Raw genomic sequence first — 17759 nt, 5'->3', positions numbered from 1 at the left:
ATTACTCAAAGATCATACTTTGTGAAATATATAGTTAAAATATATTGACACAAGTAATAAATAAAAATCAATTTTATATGTCTGCACTAGATTAGTGTATTCTTTAATTTTTATATTTATACAATCATCATTATATATATATAAATATATATAAATAATAGTAGACTTACAACAAGCATAGGGGGCCATGGCCCCTGCCAGCCCCCTGCCTCCGCCACTGGCCCATCTCTTCCCGTTTCGTACTTTGGGAGTTAACTAATAGTTTGCTACAGCGACTAGACTGTTTAATTTGTATGGAACTGTTGTGTGTTCTCTCTTTTTTTTTGGAAAAAAGGAAGTTTTATTGATCTTAGACAATTACATCGAGATAATACAATCATACTAAGATCCAACCCGGCGTCTGCATAACCAGGATGACACACACAACCTAAAGAGTAAAAGGAACAAAAGAGCGACATGACAAAAAATCATGCCGTAGCAAACTACAACATACAATTTCATCTTTAGCTCCTTGCCTCCTTCATTACCATAGCAACAACTGGATTTCGAATGAGGCTCCTAAGACAACGCCACCAACGTGAAAACGGTACGCGCACGCACCGCCATTATAGTCACCCAACCAATTAAGGCCAGATCATAGGTTTTCACCGTAGAGAGCAATTCTTTGGAATCCAAACAATGCCTTCAGCAAAGCCATTGCCAGGTACAACCAGTTAAGGTCAGATGTTGCAATTTCTTCCTGGCACCGAAGAATTAGTACCGAACAAGTACCATATAGACAAAAGTCACCTGGTGCTGCTCCCCCTTCTTGCCAAGCTAATGCTACCAAACAGACCAGACTTGGCCCACTTCAAATAGCCACGAATTACAAGTCTAGCAAACCATCTGTAGCCTCGTCTGCCTCGAATACCATGCTATAAAGTGGCCAATATAGCTACATGCATAGTCCACCGAAACAAAGTGCAGATGGAACCCGTCTTCGAAGTAAGAGAATCCACAGATTGAAACCAAGATGACACGAGCCTCTGGAAGTGCGTGGAAGACACAGGCGAAAATAAAATGAAGATGTCATCGTCTGAAGTAGTTGCGAAACCCGGAGCTAGGCTCTTCGTCGTCGAAGCCGGAGGCCCTCACGATGAGGAACCGCGAGAAGGATCAGCGTTAGCGTTGAGACTCGTTGCCGCCAGGATTGGCCGCGCCAATCCCGCCCAGATCCGTCGCGAGGAGGCAGCATCGACAGCAATTCACCCGCCGCCGCCATCCTCGGGTAGCCCAACGAACAATGGCCATCACGCCCAAACCACCGAGCCGCCTGCTAGGACCGGCCTTGTGCGAATCAGCTGGGGGAGGAGCCGGATCCGACCTCCGTGGTGGCAGATCTGGGGTCCGCCGGTCCCCATGGCCAGAAGGCCGGATCTGCAAATAGCACGTACGATGCTGCCCTTGGAAGCTTAAACGAGATGTGGGAGGAGCTCAACAAACGGCGGACAAGTGCCCCGCCGCCGCCGCCGTCGCGGCCATCCGGGCTTCCGGGGGTGTGCTCCGACGGCGGCCGGACGGCAAAGGCGCGGGAGTGGGCTGGCGCGCGGTGGGGAGCGTCGCCCGAGTCTCTCGTACAGACGACGCGGGGGCTCAACAAACGGCGGACCGTGGGTTAATGATCAGAGGACCCTTAGCTCGGGACCCTGACAGACTGACACGGCAGTCTGAGAGCTTATCGTTCGTGAGAAACCAGTATAGTTGGCCAAACGGGTTGCACGGCACGGCGCGTGCACGGACACGGCGGAGCACGACACGGTGGAGCACGACACGGCGGGGTACAGCGACACGGTCGTGCCGTGCCACGTAGTGCTGCGGTGCCGAGGTCGCAGCCCGGGCATGGCACTACGGAGGCTTCGCCGTGCCGTGCCGTGCCGCGGTGACGCACCGTGCCCGTCGTGCCAGCTCGATGCTGGCCGCGCTTGAAAAACGAGGAGAGCTCGAGGTCGAGGATGCCGGCAAGCCGCTAGCCGCGCGAGCGCCCCCGCGGACCAGGCCGCTCGAGCGCCGCCGGCACCGCCGGAGCTGCTGACTGAGACAGAAGGAAGGATACGAGGGTGAGGACTGAGGAGTCTAGTGGTACGGCGCCGGCGTATGAGGAGTCGGGAGGGAGCCTGGGAGATGGATTTTTATTGGTAGGGTTTTGATCCAACGACTGTAAATTATCTAAAGATATCCAACGGTAGCAAAATACTGTAAATCATCTAAAGATATCCAATTGGCCACATCGTGCCGGCCAATTAACCGGGCTGTGCCCGTGCTAGTGCCGCGGGCCGCTTCGCCGGCACAGGCACGGCTCGGCACCTGGCACGGGCACGGGCACGGCACGGGCCCGATTGGCCACGGGCCGGGCCGTTCTCGGGCCGTGCCAGTGCTGGCCCAGCGGGCTCGGCCCCTCTGGCCAACTATAGAAACCAGGCCAATGACGTACTGTAGCCATGAGCCAACAGCCCTAATGGATTCGATGTATCTATAGCTCGTGATGTAGTAAGCTGAGCAAAAACTGATTAAGATGGATTCGAACCGCCTAACACATTGCAAGAGGTGGTGATCTATCAAGGTATGTTGGAAGGGGGCTCTCCAGCTTCATTTTATATGTTCAGATTAGCACTCTTTTAGGCTTGCTAGCTCATATGAATGAAATCCGGATCACATTTCGCCTCGGGTGGTCGCGTCGCGTGCGCCTTCGTCCGCCTGGCCGCCCCTTCCCGGCGTCGTGCTGTGGCCTCCAGGCCCTGGCATCCCCTTCCTGTGGCTGGGGGCTGGGGGTTAGGGCTCCTTCCCTTGGCCTATGCCCATGGTCACCGTGGGTCGTGGGGGTGCCGCTGCCGGTTGGGGCCTCGTCTGTTGGCGCTACCGTCGGTTGACGCTCGTGGCGAGCGGACTTCGTCTCGTTCCCAGGAACTTCGAGCGAAAGCTCTGTCCAGTGCTGTGCTGGGCCAGCAACAACGGCGCTTGCGGGCATCATTCCCCTCCCTGGAGGTGTTGTTGTGATGTCTTGGGAGACGTCGTCCCTCTGCCTCGTCACTGCGGTATGGTCTTCCTTTCGGCGCTGCTTGTGGTGGGTCATCGTCGCTGGGGTGGGTGCTCTGGGGTGGAGCTCAGGCGAAAGCCTATGCCTGTTCGCAGGCCGATGATGGCGATGCCTTCGGGCGCCGTTTTCCTTCTTGGAGGCATCATTCGTTCGCTCCATTCCCTCGCCGTGCCCCCCATGGCTGGTCGCCTGATCGGTGGTTCATCCTGTATACCTGCCTCGCTCAGTTTGCACTGTCGCCCTGGAAGCCTAGGTCGTGGCGGATGCTTTGCTGCCCTGGTTCGATTTCTGCTTTTACTTGCAGATGGTGGTTCGTTGGCCCTGGCGGATACGTTGCCGCTGTGTTCGTGTTGCTTGGTGGATGCTTTGCCACCCGTGGTTACTTCGAGCTTGGCGGATGCTTTGCCGCCGTTTCTACTCTGGCGGATTCTTTGCCGCCGTGGTTGTGCTTTTCGGTGGATGCTTTGCCACCGTCTCCTGCTTCGTGGTTGCGACAGTACTTTGTGCAGGTCTTTGTGACGGAACTGCCAAATTAAAACTCTCAATTAAGCGTAATGGCCGTCATTTGAACACATCGGGCGCATTAGCTTAATGGTTTAATTTGACAGTCTTTTCTTAGCCCACGTCCCGATCGAAACAACACTGATAGTCTCATGCGAAGGTGAGCGCAGATGGTACAAGCACGTCAAATAATTGAAAATACAACGATATACACATGACTCTGCCATAAGTTTTACAAACCCAGTTTGAATACATACATAATTTATAAACTTTACATTACCGAAACTAAGGCTCGAACAGAGGGAAAAAGCCTATAACTAACACAAGGGTACACCAAGGAGACCTCTGACTAGTGTCTGGCTCCACAACCTCCCATCCCACTGCGTCTCGACGGATGAACTTAACGCAGCAAGGACAGAAGTCTACATCTAGGTGTCCTAAAATAACATTTCAACAAAAACCCTGAGCAACTAATCCTCAGCAAGACTTACCCGACTATTGGGTATACTTAGCCAATATATCTAGACATGCATAGCTTTCTGGTTGGTGGTTTATTTTGCAGAAAAGCGTCTAAAAGTGAATCTTTAATTGCAATGTTTTAGCTCAAGGTTCTCTTTATACTAATTATCCGCTAATGTTTGCATAACACCTAGAGCAAAACGTGGTGAAGCATTTAAGTAACAATCAAAAATCATAATCATCATATATCATTAATGTTCCACCTCCTCACTACGATGCAACAAAGAGATCAAGGCCCTCATATCCGCGAGACACGGCGAATCGATTCGATTTAACCTTGCAAGGTGGACCTAACCAACACGGCACGCATTTGCCCTGTCGGACAATACGAGCCAACCATTCCCCTCCCCGCCTTGAACTACAGAACCGCCCCACCTACATATAGTCAGCCGGGCTCAACGAGAGACCACCAAAAGTAAATACATGCATCCCAATTCTCCGTGACTACTCGACTCGCCCTAAGGGGTGGTGATGAAGTTTTGTACATTCGATGCGAGGCAGTACTAGGCTTACCGGTTTCGACTACCTCCTACTCCCGGCATGCGGTTAGTACAATTCAATCTCCGATCAGCACTGCCAACAATGGATCGGTCCTTAATCGACACAGACGGACTAAACATTTTCCGCCCGGTCCCCACTTCCATTTCCTTTCATTCTTAAATTCATTAGCTCGTATTGCTGAAATATAGTGACACCCTATATCTCGCGAGTAACAGGAAATTACTCGACTTCTACTGAACTCAATATAGCATAGCATGTCTATCGTCTAACAAATACTAGTATAGAACTCATGGTACCTAAGGGTTATGCATCTAAGGTTCCATTCAACTCCTATACTTTAATGCACAAGAAATAGATATATCTATATATATTGTTGCATAATTTGAAATAGGGGTTATGCACCGGGGCTTGCCTTCGGGGTGTTGCTCAGAGCTGGGGTCAGACGGGCCTTGGGCCGGGTTCTCACGCCTCTCCTTCTGGGCTTGATCCGGTTTCTCCTGCGGTGCCGCTATCACCTCATACACGACTCCCTCGGCGGCGGTTTCTACATGCACGCATATGAAATGATTGAGTGCAACACAACTATACAATCACTAAACTTTGAAATGAAATGTCCTGCGAACTGTCCGTGCCCAAATGGCGGACCGTCCGCAGTACAATTCCGCAGACCCACCAGAACCAACTACGTCTCTGGACAAACTTCAAAACTATAGGGCGGACTGTCCGCTCCCAAATAGCGGACCGTCCGCAGTTTAACTCCACAAAAGCACCAGAGGCAACGATGCCTCTGGACAAATTTTAAACTCTACGGCGGACCGTCCGATCCTCCTTGGCGGACCGTCCGCAATTCACTCTGCCAACCCATTTGAGACGACAACGTCTCTGGACAAAATTCTAGACTCTACAGAGGACTGTCCGCTCTCCAATAGTGGACCGTTCGTATTTCAATTCTATGAAACCATCAGAGATAACAATGTCTCTGGACAACTTCTAACCTGACCTGCGGACTGTCCGGCACTCCTAGGCGGACCGTCCGTGATTTATATCTTTTGACACCGCACGCCGCCACCAGTGAGGTCGGCGCGGTGGCCCGACCGATGGCGAGGCTAGCACTACCCCATGTACTGGAAGAGGCGCACACGGGCATGGATGATGCACGCGAAGAAATCAAGCCAAACCTAGTCGGCGACGTGCGCCTCGTGGCGGTAAAAATGACCTCGTCGAGAACGTGCGTGAAAACAACGTGAATGAGGAGGAACGAGGGGAGCACTAGCATTATCGGCGTACGGGGATGGCCAGAGGAGAGCTCGAGGGTCGGCACGTGGTGGCGACCGACGAACCTCAGTCATGGAGTAGTTGAAACAGAGCCGTCGCGGACCGTCCGCCGCCCCAAGCGGACTGTTCGTGAGGCAGGGTGTTACAATCCTTCCCCCTAAATGAAATCTCGTCCTGAGATTTAAAGTGAAGTTGCTAATTGAAACAGGAATGAAAAGTTAAGTACCTCGATAAGCTTGCAGCAACTCAGGACACTTGGATTGAACAAATTCTTCCGTCTCCCAAGTAGCTTCCCGCTCAGAGTGATTACTCCTTTGCACCTTGTAGAAGTTGCTGGTTTGAGTTCGAGTGACCCGGGTCTTGTGATCGACAATTTTTATTGGATACTCTGGATAGACAAGATCGGGCTCCAGTTGCAACTTCTCTATGTCAATCACCTTTTCTGGAACACGGAGGCATTTCCGGAGCTGAGAGACATGAAATATATTATGAACGGCAGATAATTGGGTAGGAAGTTCCAGACGATATGCTACCAGCCCACACCGCTCAATGATAGGAAAAGGCCTAACGTAGCGAGGGGCGAGCTTTCCCTTCACACCAAACCGTTGGACCCCTTTCATTGGAGATACCCGCAAATAGGCATGATCTCCCGCTTGGAATGAGACTGATCGACGTTTCTTGTCCGCATAACTTTTCTGTCGAGTTTGGGCTATTTTTAAATTTTCCTGTATAAATCGGACTTGTTCTTCCGCCTCACTAACCATATCAGGTCCGAAAAAATTTCTTTCACCAACTTCTGACCAGTTCAATGGGGTTCTACATCGTCGCCCATATAGCGCCTCAAAAGGAGCCATCCTGATGCTCTCTTGATAGCTATTGTTATAAACAAACTCAGCTAAGGGTAGAGATTCATCCCACTTCTGACTGTAGGTGAGTGCACACGCTCTGATCATATCCTCTAGAATCTGATTAATTCTCTCTGTCTGACCATCTGTCTGAGGATGATAGGCCGAACTACGGATCAGTTGAGTACCCAGGGCGGCATGAAAGTGCTCCCAGAACCGGGCAATGAATTGGAAAGCAGTAATGATAGATATGTCAGAGATACGAGGAATGGTACCCCGTACCTTGGTGAAGCGCGAGATGAATGCCCGGAGCGTCTCTCCGGGTTTCTGCCTCACGGCGTGGAGGTGAGCCTCCACACCATGCTGCTGGTACGCACTAGCGAAGTTCGCAGTGAACCTCGCACAGAGCTCCTCCCAGGACTGAATCGTCCCAGGAGTAAGGTTCATGAGCTAAGTCCGGGTTGGCCCAGTCAAGGCTACATGAAAGTAGCTCGCCATGACGGCATCGTTACCACCAGCTGCTGTGATGGTGGTAACGTACACCTGCAGGAATTTCGACGGATTAGTGGTACCGTCGTACTTCTCCGGCAGGTGCGGACGGAACTTGGACGGCCATGCCACCGCGCGAAGGTGATCTGCCAGTGCAGCGCAACCCACCCCAGCCACCGGGGTGCCCGCCTGTATCCAGGCGTTTCCCGGAGGCTTGGGTGCCACTGCATCCAAGTCGACGTTGAGGTTGCGACCCTCAATGTTGAGGCGGCGTTCTCGCGCCCTTTCCACGAAGATGCGGGCATCCTCACCCGCACACCTGCGGTTGAGCTCCGCCCGTAGGTCTTCTGTTCGTGCACCCCTTACCGTGGGGGGGCGCACGGACGCCGACGCACCGCCCTGGCGCCGGTGGTAGGGTACCACCGCATTGCCAGGCGGAGGTCGTTGCCCAGTCCTTACAGAACTGGGGGAGGTCTGAGCCAGATGGAGGAGACGGTCAACGTCGTCCCTCCACTTCCTCAAGGCGTCTGGCGAGGCTGCTGCAGCCGGGAGGTTGCGAAGCAACTCCCTAGCTGCCGCCAGTGCTCCGCCGCTCGCAGCTTGTGAGGGGGCCCTTGATGGGCGCCCTGACTCTTGCCGACATGCAGCGCGCGCCGCTGCCGACGGTGGCTGCTCCACGAGCACGGTTGCCCCAGGCACAGGAAGGCGAGAGGCGTGTGGCGCGGATGATGCCACACCCTCCGTCATCTCCACGTCGTCGTCGTGGTGGGAGCGCTCAGCCACCTGAACCACGGAGATGAGCAAGAGATGAACTAAGACCAGCTAATGATCCCCCTACCTGGCGCGCCAAATGACGTGGTGTGCAAACCCACAGTCGGGTGGCGTAGTGCACCCGCCTAAACCCAGAGGGTGAGTACTCGGGGGTTAGCTAGGATTAGCTCAATCTCGATGGAAGAACACGAAGAACACAGCAGGTTTAGAGTGGTTCGGGCCGCCGGAGCGTAATACCCTACGTCCACTGTGTGTTATATTGCTTGTGCTCTCAAGAGGTTGAGAACAGGGTTGTTCGGCGTGAAACCGAGCTTGTGTTGTGTCTCGAGCTTAATCTGGCTTTTGCTAGCACTCCAGAGAGTCTGTAGAGAGCTTCGAGCACCTCCCTTTTATATCTCAAGGGAGGCGCGTACATGGCCGTTGGGTCCCCGACAGGTGGGCCTAGCGATGTAGTATAAAATAACATACTGTACAGACATTATGGCTTTGCAGGCGACGGAGATCTTATTCCTGGATTTCCTTGCTCTGTTCATGGGAATCTTCCGTCCGGCATAGCCATGCCTCGTCTTGTCGAAACGGCGCCAGGATGTAGCTTGCGGCGCTGCCTGCAGCGTAGCTGAACGAGCCGTGTCGCTTGCGGCGTAGGCAGTATGATGAAAACCTATTGTGATGTCGTATCCATTTAATGCGGCAGACGGGCTCTGCGGGGATGCGGCACATGCGGCTGCACTGTGTACCTCGGTAATATGCGGTCTACAGTGAGGCCTGACAAAGGCTGCCCCGCGTGATGCAGCGGCAGAGCACGCCTCAACCACCCGCATTGAATGTGGTGGTGGGCGAGTCTTCCAGTGGAAGACTCGCGCCCGCGCTTGCGGGACACGTGGCGCCCCCGGACCCCGCCCCGGCGGTATGTTGGTTCTACGCACGTGGGAGGTCCGAACGAACGCGGGGAGGTCCCGGACCCCTATGGGGGGTCCGCGCCCTCGGCTGTTGGCGCGGAGCTTCCCCTCCTCAGGGACACGTGGCGTCACCAGACCCGTCCCAGAGCGGGGAGCGGGTCCGGGGCCGTTGGCCCGGTGAGGTAAGAGCCTGACCCGTGGGGCCCGGCTGCTCCGCCCCTTATGGCGTAGTTTCGGATGACTACGCAAGTCCTGCCTTGCTACAGTAGGAGTGGGTATCCCTGTTGCAGGGTACCGACAAACCCATATCGAATCATACCCCTTTGATGTTTTGGGTAGGCCGACAATGAAATCCGTACTGATATCCTCCCACTTCCATGAAGGGATATTCAATGGTTGCAGCGGACCGGCTGACCTCAAGTGACTTGCTTTAACCCTTCTATATGTGTCACACTCAGACACATATTTAACAATTTCCCGCTTCATCCTCGTCCACCAAAATTGTTGTTTTAAATCTTGATGCATTTTATTGCTGCCCGGGTGAATGTCATATCTGGAGAGATGGGCCTCATCCAAAATTTGTTTCCGAAGCTCAAAGTCCTTAGGTACCACCAATCGATTTCCAAACCATAACACCCCCTCATTATCCTGATGAAAACATTGGACCCTTGGATCACCTTCACCGAACCTTTGTCTAATCTTGTCCATGCCCAAATCATTTTTCAGAGCAGTAATAATCTGATCCCGGAGTGTTGGAGTGAGAGTAAGGTTGGTAAGTGTACCCTCAGCTACAATGGTCAAATTCAACTTCTCCATTTCTTGGCACAGGGTTGCATGCACCCCTGTGACTGAGATGCAACTGCAACTGGCTTTGCGACTCAGCGCATCGGCTACAACATTAGCCTTGCCCGGGTGATAATTGTGGCAGAACCACCTGAATTATCCCAGCTCAAGTGCGCAGGCTAGCACCATAAAGGCAACACTAGCTCAAACGCACTTCAAACGGAACAATTCTTGGTCTGTCGGGTAACGTCCCGATACAACCACCGGTTCTCGGATCGAACAAGCATACCCTGCACGAAGGTGAGTCCGGAGATATTACAACCACAAGTTTTGCATCACATGCATAAAAGTTATTACAAACCAGTTCTAAAACATTATTACAAGTACAAACTTTAAAAAGCAGTTATACAAACCATAAGGGTAAAGTTTCAGAGTTTAAACAGCAGAAGATAAAACACGACGGCTACAACACGTCACAAAATGGTACCAAGCTAGCCCAAGCAAGGTATCACTCGCCAGGGTTATTGCCGGCCGAAGACGTATCCCACTCGACAGACCAGGCAGGAGGCAAAGAGCAGGGATAGGTCAAGCTAGCGATCTGCTCTTCGAAACATAAACCTGAAAAAGGGTTCAACAGCAAGGCTGAGTATTCTAATACTCAGCAAGACTTAACCGTCAACGGGTATACTTAACCCACTTTAGCTAGACTATGCAGGGTTTGTGAGGCTCTGGTTTTCCTTTTTGCTGAAAAGCAATAAAGAGTTGGTCCTTACTTTCAAGTTTTAGACTTCAAGATTCTAGTTGATTAACCATTCTATGTAAGCAACTACTATCCAATCATGGTAGAAAACTAAGCTAACATCAAGGTTGATAAATAATATTGTTGCTCTTATTACTCTGTGTGACAAAGGGATCAAGCAGTCTCATTTCATCGTGAGAGGCGGACGATTCTGAATCGAAATTCAACCTTGCAAGGATAAACCTAGCACACACGTCTGGAACACCGTCGGGTCATTCCCAAACAACCGTTGACCTTTCTTTCCGACTTGTGGATAGGAACACTCTCCCCGACTACAGGGCTCCAAGGTCCACCCATGCCCGGTCCACCCTTGTCCCTTGAAGTCGTAGTGTTGCACAACATAAAAATAAAACCTATCCCTAAGAGAGAGTGTCAGGTATATCCACTCCCCGGTCCAATCGGCTACTAGGCTTGCCGCGTACCATATTTACGGCATGTGGCTAGTACTTTCAAAAACTTAACCACCGCTACCACACAACGCGACCTTAGCAAGTTCATCAACACAGACGGGATCTCACATAATGAAGCATCCCCTCATAAGAGAGAACTTAAATGTGATACAAAACACCAGTCCCAGGAGGCTGATGCCACATTTATTACATCAGATGGTTCAAAACCGTACAAACCTTGGAGGACACTCGATACAGATAATAATAATGATTAACCAAGCTACGACATAACACCAGACCGCAAACCACATGGGGTCTAGCACAGGCTCCGAGTATTGCGACAGCGGAGGCATCTCGACAGGGATGATTCCACAGGCAAGATTGGGTGTAGAACGATAACCCTACTCAGCGTCATCTGGCACGAAGTCTGGGTCTTCTTCTGTAAAAAGTAAGAGTGGGGTGAGTACAAACGTACTCAGCAAGTCCAACCATACCCATGGAGGGGGTTAAATCAGAATAACATGCACAGGTAAAACAAGGATAAGGTTATGGCTTTAATTTGCGAAAAAGTTAAATTTTATGCAGGGGTTCATTTAACCAAAACATTTTGGAAAAACAGTTTTTGTTTTGAGAGACACGGAGTTTAAGTTTTAAACTGCTACCGGACTCCCCGTCCGTCGTAGCACACGGCACAACTGCCGGACACCATTCCAAAACAACTCACACCAGCCCATCCCAATGAAACACTAGTTATGTGACCACACCGTAACTCGCCCAATACCGTGGGCACGGCTATTCGAATAGATTCTTAACTCTGCAGAGGTGTGCAACTTTACCCACAAGTAGGATGCCACAACTCGAACACCGTCGTGTCGGTGTAGATCCCAACATAGCCATTACCCACCATAGCTAAGCCTGACTAGCCATCACGGGATGCACCATGGGGTCATCGACCGTTCTCTTAGGTATAACCGGGCATAAGTCACACGGAGCTTATCCCTTTTCCTTAGTCACCCGTTGCTCTCAGCTCTCCTGATGGCTATCACACCAACTAGTGAGATTTATGCTACGCCGTTGCCCATTCAACGGTCGAGTGGTTTGCACGATAGTGGAGTTAGGTGAGATGACACACCAACTCGGTCCTTAGACACGACAAGATGGATATCTCCATTCTTTGCCCTGCCACACAGGCACAAGCACACCAATCGGCAATTCACACAGAAATGCCGTCCATCCCGTCTATACTCATCTTTCGAAAATCCACATTTTATCCCTTCCCACACACACACGTTTTCTTTATAAAATAAATCGTATTATGAGTAAAGTCCTAAGCGTTCTAATATTGATTAATGTCCAAGCAAAATCAGACATTAATCTAGGTAGTCAAGGAATGGTCATCACAAATCAAGGGTGGCTATCCAACCATGTTTTCATGCAAGCAAAAACATATGCAGTTTTATAAAGCTGGCCATTGGGTTGTATTTATAAAAATTAGGACAGAAACATGCATCAAAGGATGGGATTGAACTTGCCGTCTTCAAAGCCTTCCGGGATGTCCTGTCCTTCGGGCTCGGGATCGCGAAACGGGTCCTCGTTCACCTGCTCACAGCACTGCTCGTCAACAGGTTCTCCTTTGTTCACTCCGTGACCTACAGCGCACCCAAACAAGCACACAATCAACACACAGAAAGTAAAGATTTTATCGCTGAGCTCGAATCGGAAGCACATAAAATATGGGGCATGGAGTGATATTTTTGGGTGTGCTTTTCATGGCATGGTCAAAACTATATTAAGAGAGGCGTGGTAAAGTTTTGGGTAGATCCGAGGTTGTTAGGCGCATAAAATGATAGGTCAAGGGAGTGTTTAGGGCCTAAACAGGGGTCCAGGGACCTAATCATAATTAAGTTTAAGAAGGCAGGGGCTTGGTTTGTATTTTGGAAACTCCTTGGGTCAATTTTAATAGAGTCAGGGGCTTATTTATAAATATTTTCATAAGGTGGGAGGATCTGCTTTGAAATATAATAAAAGCTAGGGTTTCTTTTGCAAAAAGGTCAAATGGTGGGGGGGGTTCCTTTACAGAATATAGGAAAGGGGAGGGGGTTTTAGGCTAAATGGCCCTTTCTTCCTCCTCTCTCCACGGGAAAACAGGGGAGGCGGTTAGTGGGCGTCGGCGGCACTCCGCCGGCGGCCCTGGGCCTCGGGAACGGCCGGAGGAGTGGTGAAAAGGGGAAGGGCGACGTGGGAGGTCGATCCCCTCTCTTGATTTGAGGAATGGTGGCCTGCAGGGGCGGTTCTACGGCGACGGGCGGCATTAGGCGGTGGTGGGCGTGGGGGCGGCGCCACGGAGCTCGTCGGCGGACCGACCCTGGGGGAAAAGGAGGAGGGGATCTCGAGGATCCCAGAGCCTACCTTGGCTCGGCCGAGGTGCTGCGGAGAGGGGTATCCCGCGGTGGCCGGCGTTCGGGAGTGGCGGCTATGGCGAATGGCGGCGCTAGGAGGTCGGGGAAGCGGCTGCGGAGCTCGGGCTGGGGATGTGGTGCGGAGGAGCGGCACCGGGGCCTTTATAGGCGCGAGAGGCGGTGGAGGTTTGGCGGGATGCGGCGGAGGCCGGCGACCGAGTTAATGGCGGTGGGGCTGGATTGGTTCTATGCGGGCGTCAACGGCGGGCGCGAGCGTACGGCGATGGGACACGACGCCTCGACCAGGCGGCGACCGCCGCAGGCAGCGCTGTGCCGAGGTCGCCAGCGATGTGCGGCGTCAACGGCGGCCGGCCAGCGTCTCGACGTTGTGTCGCGCCGTGCTGTACGCGTGCGCGCGGGAACAAGGGGGCAGCGGGCGGCCGGCTGGGCGCGTTCGCGTGGCCAGGTGTAACGGCGGCCGAGCGGAGCGAGCGCGCGCGGGGGAGGCAAGCAAGCGTGCGGAGCAGAGCAGGCCGTGCGCGGCGGGGCACGGGCGCAGGGCGAGTGGGACGGACGGCGCGGTGCGGCCGGCACGGGCGTGCGCGAGCGCGGCCGGGCGGCCGTGGTGGGCGCGCGCACAGCTCCGGTCGCCGCGGCGTGGTGTGCGGGTCGGCGCGCAGGAGAGTGAGGTCGGGGGGTGGGCCTGGTGTGCGTGCGGCGAGCGGCGCTTGAGGCGTGCTCGGGAGCGAGGCAGAGCAGAAGGGGGGGAGGCCGAGCGCGCGAGGTAGGAGGGAAGAAAAAGAAAAAGAAGAAAAGAGAAAAAGAAAAGAGGGGAGAGAGAAGGGAAAAAGGAGAGAGGGAGAGATTCGCGGCAATTTCGCCGCTGGTGACAGTGACGCTGGTCGGGCACGCGCGTCTGTCGCGGCCGCGTGCCGCTGTCAGGCGTGATGCTCGGGTCAGGGCGAACAGGGTGTTGTGTTCGGGTGTCGGGTCTTTGGGGAATCGGAAGATCGGGCGGAACAGGGAAGTTCCCGAAAAAGTTAGGGTTAAGGTTTTTGGGCTCAACGACAGAGACTCGATTTAGCGAACGATTTATCTTAGCGGATTTTTGAGATGTTACAAACCTACCCCACTTAAAATGAATCTCGTCCTCGAGATTCGGCTGGTTCCTGAATAGGTGGGGAAATTCCTTCTTTAGAGCGTCTTCGCGTTCCCACGTTGCTTCTTCTACACCGTGTCTGCTCCATTGGACTCTGCAGATTCGCACTTCAGAGTTTCTGGTTCTCCTAGTGACAGTATCCAGAATCTTGACCGGTATCTCCTGATATCGCAAGTCTGGCTGCAGATCTATTGTTTCTACTGGTACATGCTCTGCCTCGGGTACCCTCAAACACCTTCTTAATTGCGAGACATGAAACACTGGGTGGATATCTGACATTTCCTCCGGTAGCTCTAGGCGGTAAGCTACTGCTCCAACTTTCTTCAGAACTCGGTATGGTCCAATGTATCGAGGGGCCAATTTTCCCTATACCTGAAATCTTCGGGTTCCTCGAATGGGTGATACCTTGAGATACACGAAATCTCCTGGGTTGAAACTTATTTCGCATCTCTTCTTGTCGGCGTAGCTCTTTTGTCGGGACTGGGCTGCTTTCAGCTTTTCTCTAATCTCGGCAACTCTTTCTTCTGCTTCCTTTATGAGTGCGGGCCCAACTAGGGCACGTTCTCCAACTTCTGACCACATTAGTGGTGTTCTGCACTTCCTTCCGTAAAGAGCCTCGAACGGCGACATGCCCAAGCTTGCTTGATACCCGTTGTTGTATGAGAACTCGGCATAGGGTAAACTCTGCTCCCAATCCTTGCTGTAAGTGAGAACACATGCTCTCAACATGTCTTCCATAATCTGATTCACCCTTTCTGTCTGACCATCAGTCTGCGGGTGATAAGCGGAGCTAAAGTCTAGTTTGGTGCCCATGGCTTTGTGCAAACTTTTTCAAAATCTAGAGGTGAACTGGGTCCCTCTGTCTGAAATAATACGACTGGGCACACCATGCAACTTCACTATATTTTCCACATAGAGCTTGGCCAGCTTCTCTCCGCCGTAGTTGGTCCGTACGGGTATGAAGTGAGCTGCTTTAGTGAGTCGGTCCACTATTACCCATATGGAATCATGTCCTTTCTGGGTTCTGGGCAAACCTACCACAAAATCCATCCCTATTTCATCCCATTTCCAAACCGGAATGGGTAGGGGTTGCAACAATCCTGCCGGCTTCTGGTGTTCAGCTTTGATTCTCTGGCAAGTATCGCAATGGGCGACAAATCGTGCAATATCTGCCTTCATCCCATTCCACCAATATTTCTGTTTTAAGTCCATATACATTTTGGTGGATCCTGGGTGAATGGAGTAGGCTGAGTTGTGGGCTTCATCCATGATTATTTGCCGGAAATCTCCTTTCTGGGGCACACAAATTCTATCTTTATACCACAACGTTCCCCTATTATCCACTCTAAAGTCTGGTGCCTTATTTTCTCCGGTTTGCCTCCGGATTTCCATCAGTCCCTTGTCCGATCTTTGGGCTTTCCTGATCCTTTCTTCTAGAGTGGATTGAACGTTCAGCACTTGGCTGGAGCCTCGAGGGATAATGTGCACATTTAATCGTGCCATTTCCTCTCGTAAATGGTCATTCTTGGGCCCGTAGGATTTCCGACTGAGGGCGTCGGCTACTACGTTTGCTTTTCCCGGGTGGTAATGGATTTCCAAATTATAATCTTTAACCAATTCCAGCCATCTTCTCTGCCTTAGGTTTAAATCTAGCTGGGTGAAAATATACTTCAGGCTCTTATGGTCGGTATAGATTTCACACTTATTTCCAATCAAATAATGCCTCCAAATTTTAAGTGCGTGCACTACAGCTGCAGGCTCCAAATCATGGGTCGGGTAGTTTTGTTCATGGGTCCTGAGCTGACGGGAAGCATATGCAACGACTTTCCCATCTCGCATCAGTACACAACCTAATCCTTGCCGGGAGGCATCACAATAGATGACAAAATCCCGATGAATATCCGGCAGGGTTAGCACTGGGGCTGTCGTCAATTTTCGCTTCAACTCCTGGAAGCTCCTTTCACACGACTCCGTCCAGGTGAACTTCTTCTCTTTCTTGAGCAGCTCTGTCATGGGCCGGGTTATCTTAGAGAATCCCTCAATAAATCTTCGATAGTACCCAGCTAATCCGAGGAAACTCCTGATCTCGCTGACATTGGTTGGTTGCTGCCAATTGGATACTGCTTCGACCTTTTCGGGGTCCACTGCTACTCCTTCGGCGGTCAGAATATGACCAAGGAAGGCTACTTTCTCTAGCCAAAACTCGCACTTGCTGAATTTGGCGTATAGCCTATGCACTCTCAGCTTTTTCCAAAACTACCCTCAGGTGCTGCTCGTGCTCCTGAATGCTCTTCGAGTAAATAAGTATGTCGTCGATGAAGACTACGACAAACTTATCTAACTCGTCCATAAACACTTTGTTCATGAGATTCATGAAATAGGCAGGTGCGTTTGTCAGCCCAAAAGACATTACCGTGAACTCAAACTGCCCATATCTGGTGACAAAGGCTGTCTTCGGGATGTCGCTCTCCCTAATCTTGAGCTGAAAATATCCGGATCTCAGATCGATCTTGGAGAAGTACTTGGCGCCTTTTAACTGATCAAAAAGATCATCGATCCTGGGAAGGGGGTACTTATTTTTGATAGTAACTTCGTTCAGTGCTCGGTAGTCTACACATAATCTCATACTTCCGTCCTTCTTTTTGACAAATAAAACCGGGGCTCCCCAAGGAGACGAACTTGGCCTGATGAAGCCAATTCGTTGTAACTCCTCTAGTTGTTTCTTTAATTCGGCTAACTCAGAGGCTGTCATCCTATAAGGTCTCTTGGCTATAGGGGCGGTTCCAGGAACAAGATCAATGACAAATTCTACGTCCCTATCTGGTGGCATACCGGGAAGTTCTTCGGGAAAGACATCGGGGTACTCATTCACTACCGGGACTTCTTCCAGGGTCTTGGTTTCCATACTGAATACCATCGGGTTTGCTCCACTTTCCCGGGTGTGACAGGTCACTCGGACCCCCTCTGGGTTTGTTAGATGTACTACCTTGTCCGTACAACCTATGAGGCCATTGTGTTTGCTTAGCCAGTCCATTCCGAGAATCACATCTATCCCTTTTGACTTAAGTACTACTAGGTCTGCTAGAAACTCTACCCCACTTAAATTGATCCTTACCCGTAGACAACCCAGTTGACACCTGATGTCTCCTCCGGGCGTCCGGGTTAATAGGGGTGTTTTTAGTAGTACTGTAGGTATTTTATGTTTCTCCACAAAACTTGAGGATATGAATGAGTGTGATGCTCCAGAATCAAACAGTACTGTTGCAAGAGTTGAGCTGACTAGGTACTCACCGAGTACTACGCCCTGAGCTCCTTGAGCTTCCTGCGCGTCGATGTGGTTGACGCGGGCTCGTCCGA

The sequence above is a fragment of the Panicum virgatum genome, chromosome 5N (assembly GCF_016808335.1).
Source record: "Panicum virgatum strain AP13 chromosome 5N, P.virgatum_v5, whole genome shotgun sequence".
Taxonomy (NCBI): domain Eukaryota; kingdom Viridiplantae; phylum Streptophyta; class Magnoliopsida; order Poales; family Poaceae; genus Panicum; species Panicum virgatum.
This window is presented reverse-complemented; position numbering follows the sequence as displayed.